Source organism: Sinocyclocheilus grahami, unplaced genomic scaffold (assembly GCF_001515645.1).
Source record: "Sinocyclocheilus grahami isolate Dianchi unplaced genomic scaffold, SAMN03320097.WGS_v1.1 scaffold344.1, whole genome shotgun sequence".
Taxonomy (NCBI): Eukaryota; Metazoa; Chordata; class Actinopteri; order Cypriniformes; family Cyprinidae; genus Sinocyclocheilus; species Sinocyclocheilus grahami.
This window is the reverse complement of record NW_015505523.1, coordinates 16,674-20,923: the sequence shown is the minus strand read 5'-3', so window position 1 is coordinate 20,923 and position 4,250 is coordinate 16,674. Positions and strand designations below refer to the sequence as shown.

The window sequence follows — 4,250 nt, the reverse complement described above, 5'->3', positions numbered from 1 at the left end:
CAGTAAGGGCAAAAATATTGTATATTTTACAAAGTTTAAGAATTAATATCTTGTAGTATTCACTATTTTAATTTAGTGCTGACTGCTTTTTTTGTCTCATGATGCATCACTGTGACATTTCACTAAAAGTGAAGTTCCCTTTTAGTCAGTCACATTCGACGTTATTGTCAGCAGTGACTGACGAATTGGGATCTCGCTAGAGAGTCCAATCACCTTTAAGTGTTAACAAAACAAGTCAATAAGTGTTGGCGTGTGAGCTTTGCGTCGCGCACCTCGCCCCGCATGCGCGGGTATATAAGGAGAGTGCATGCAGTCGTAAATTCAGCTTTTTGCTTCGGAGCCGAGCCTTTCAGCTTGTGGGTTCAACCGAGCAAGAGTGTCTGCAAGACAGAGTTTTTTCTCAGTGTTGGTGTTACGGCACGTCAGTGGGGGATGCTGGTCCAGTGCTGCTGCTTTTGGTGTTTTGGACGGCGTGCAGCAGCTTATCAAACTGCGGTCGTGCTGCGTCCTCCCCCGGGCGCTTCAGCACTTTTTCTAAAAGAGCAATATCTAAAAGAGCTCCACGAGTGACGCAGCGTCTTTTTAAAGATGGCCTTCCACTTGTGTGTTTCTGGATGCGGTCGCTTCCTAGCTCTGTCTGATGGTCACGATCGCTGCATCTCGTGCCTGGGCTTTGAGTACGCTGAGGCAGCGCTCATGGATGATTCATGTTATCATTGCGGGAACATAACCATCGCGATGTTGCGATCGAGACTCCTCTTCATGGAACGAGGGGGAGTCCCCCTTTGCCCGAAGAGCGCTGCCGCCTGGCGGGGTAATCCAAGCCTCCCGTCCAGAGTTCTCGTCTGCTCTAATGGCCAAGGCTTACAGAGCTGCTGGACAGGCCGCCTCCGCCCTATACACCATGGCCCTCCTGTAAGTCTACCAGGCCAAGGCATTGAAGCAGCTGCCCGAGGGTAGTTCTGACCTGGGTGTGATGCAGAAGCTGCGCACTGCGATGGACCTCGCCCTACAGGTGATGAAAATCACGGCGCGGTCCCTGGCTCAGACGATGTCCACCTTGGCGGTCCAGGAACGCCACCTTTGGCAGAACCTGGCAGATATGAGGGATTCCGACAAACACCGCTTCCTGGACTCCCCGATCTCCCAGGGTGGCCTCTTCGGCGACATGGTGGAGACCTTCGCCCAGCAGTTCTCCACCGCACAGAAGCAGACGGAGGCAATTAAGCACATCCTGCCCCGGCGGCCTGCTGCTGTCAACACCCCACTACCGGCTACAGCTCCTCTGCCCGCTCGTTGCCGAGGGCGCCCTTCAGCTGCCTCCACCTCTGCTCTAGATCGGCCCCAGCAGCAGCCTTCACACCAGCCGCAGCGTGGAGCTGGCAGCAGGAAAGCAGCATCCCTGAGACGGGCAATCCGGAGACTCTGGATCCTGCTCTTCAGGAGATGGTGACTGCACCACTCCTTCTCCCGGAGGAGGGCCGGGTGGAGAATCTTCTGTTCCCTTTTTGTTTTGTTCAAGGGGTACCCAAACATTCAACAAAAGAGCAGTTTAATTTCTCTCCGGGTCCCAAGAGGGCTAAGATGGCAGTGTACGAGACACAGCCTCAGCACTTCTGTGCCCCTCTCCTTTCGCCAGTGGGCAGCAGGGCCCGGCTCGAGGATGCAATGCCTCCTCACGCACCCCCTGTCCAACCGTGGAGCCAGGTAAATGCCGCACCGCGTACTCAGACCCCACTCCGGGATGCTTTGCCTTCCGGGTCGGGTCCCTGCGCTGCCCCACTGCAGGTACGTCGGTGATTCCCTTAGTCCCGCTTGCTCGGTTTCTGGGGGCCTGGCTAGTGCTCCCCAGACCGTCTCGCTGGCTCACGAGGACCATCAGACTCTGCTATGCGATTCAGTTCACCCCAAGTTCAGGGGCATTTGGTTCACCTCTGTGCTGAACAAGGATGCTTCCGTCTTGCAAGTGAAAATTGTAGTCCAACTGGCGAAGGACACGATAGAGCCGGTCCCTCCAGCCAATATGAAGACGGGGTTTTACAGCTCCTACTTCATTGTACCCAAGAAAGGCGGTGGGTTACGACCAATCTTGGACCTGCGTGTCTTGAACTGGGCCCTTCACCGGTTACCATTCAAGATGTCCCGGGCTGTAAAACCCCGTCTTCATATCGACCTGTCTTCACTGAGGTCGTGGAGGCAGCCCTCGTCCCGTTGGGGGAAAGAGGCATTCGCATTCTCAACTAGCTCGACAACTGGCTCATACTGGCCCAGTCTCGAGCGGAGTTGTGCAAAAACAGGGATGTAGTACTCAGCCACCTCAGTCGGTTGGGGCTTTGGGTCAACTGGGAAAAGAGCAAACTCTCCCCCGTGCAGAGGATCTCTTTTCTTGGTATGGAGTTGGACTCGGTCAATCTAACAGCACGCCTCTCAGTAGAGCATGCCCAGTCGATGCTGAACTGCCTGGAGTCAGCGCAGGAGGGCGGTGCCACTGAAACAGTTTTAGAGGCTCCTGGGGCATATGGCATCCGCTGCCACGGTCAAGCCACTTGGATTGCTTCATATGAGACCGCTTCAGCGTTGGCTTGACCGAGTCCCGAGATGGGCATGGCAATGCGGCACTCACCGGGTCTCAGTCACCCTGTCCTGCCACCAGACTTTCAGCCTGTGGTCGGACCTTGCCTTTCTTCAGGAGGGAGTTCCCTAGTGCAAGTGTCCAGGCATGTTGTTGTCTCAACAGATGCCTCTGCCATAGGCTGGGTGGCCATGTACAACGGGCATGCAGTATCGGGCGCCTGGACAGGGCCTTGACTGCAGTGGCATATCAATTGCCTCGAGTTGCTAGCAGTATGGCTTGCTCTGCACCACTTCCCTCAGCACAGATGCGCTTGCACACAGCTGGCCTCAGGGCCTACGCAAGTATGTGTTTCCCCCAATGAGCCTTCTCGCACAGACATTGTGCAAGATCAGGGAGGATATATATATATTACAGACATTGTGCAAGATCAGGGAGGATATATATATATATAGGATATTCTTTATATATATTTTTTTTCTTTATATATATATATAAAGAAAAAAGTGTAAAATTGTGAAATACTAATCACAATCTAATCACAGTGAGCAAGACTATAACAGTTCATACAGACTTGAAATGGTGAATAATTAAATGTCCTTTCCTTACAGCTGCAGGAGATCGTGGATTGCTGGAGCTGAACAGATGGATGGAGCGCACACCTTGCTAAAGGGTAAGTACAGAGCAAACACACACACACGTTTACACCTACACCTATCCCTACCCCTTACAGGAAACTTTGTGCATTTTTACTTTCTCAAAAAAACTCACTGTATGATTTATAAGCATTTTGAAAAATGGGGACATGGGGTAATGTCCTCATAAGTCACCTTCTCCTTGTAATACCTATGTCATACCCATGTCATTATACAAATTTGTGTCCTCATATGTCACAAACACACACACACACACACAGACGACTTGGAGACACAAGGGAGACAAGACATGGAGCAGAATGTCAGCAAACGAGACCGGACGATGAACTGATACGAGGTGTGTGCTTAAATAGCAGTTCTGGTAATGAGGGAGATGAAATGCAGGTGTGTGTGATTTAGTATTCTGGTGAGATTGTGCGTTGTGATTGGCTGGGTGGAGAGCCTGGCTGGTCTGTGACAGATGCTGCCTTCACATGCTATAGGAATTATCGTAAAATACGAGTTTCCTAATTGGAAATTAGACGTGAACGCCTCTTAAGTCGTATTTACTACTGGGAAATTCGGAAATAATTTTGATACCAGAGTTTCAGAGTTGGGCGGGTCATAATCTTTAAGCATGGTGGAGGGGACAACCATTGCTGCTGTCAATGCTGTTCTCACAACAACTACATCCCTTTGTCTTGTCGCTAAAGTAGTGTATTTATAGGCTAGATATGAACGATCATTCGAAGCATATTGTATGTTTTGTAAGCAGTGAAAAAGCATGTATTTGACCGAAATTTCAGAATTGTCAGCAAACTGCATGTGTAGCGCGGAGAATGTTTATGATAGTCAACCAATGGGATGGTACATTTTATTATTTCCGACATTAAAGCACAAGCTCGTAAGCACTACTTCATAAATGGGAACTAGGAAATTTCCCCTAGCACATGGAGGCAGCACGATAACACCTTAAAGGAATAGTTCACTCAAAAATGTAAAATTTGCTCATCCACAGTCCATCACTTGTTCACAATGGATCC

General features: G+C 50.4%; 1 long non-coding RNA gene across 1 annotated transcript in view; it reads left to right on the top strand.

Moving 5' to 3' along the window:
- Window positions 1-3,252, top strand: part of LOC107548117 (uncharacterized) — a 12,803-nt gene extending 9,551 nt beyond the window's left edge. The window contains exon 3 of the long non-coding RNA XR_001604441.1: window positions 3,184-3,252. This is a non-coding gene — a long non-coding RNA (uncharacterized lncRNA). The remainder of the gene's footprint in view (window positions 1-3,183) is intronic.
- Window positions 3,253-4,250: the final 998 nt, after the last annotated feature.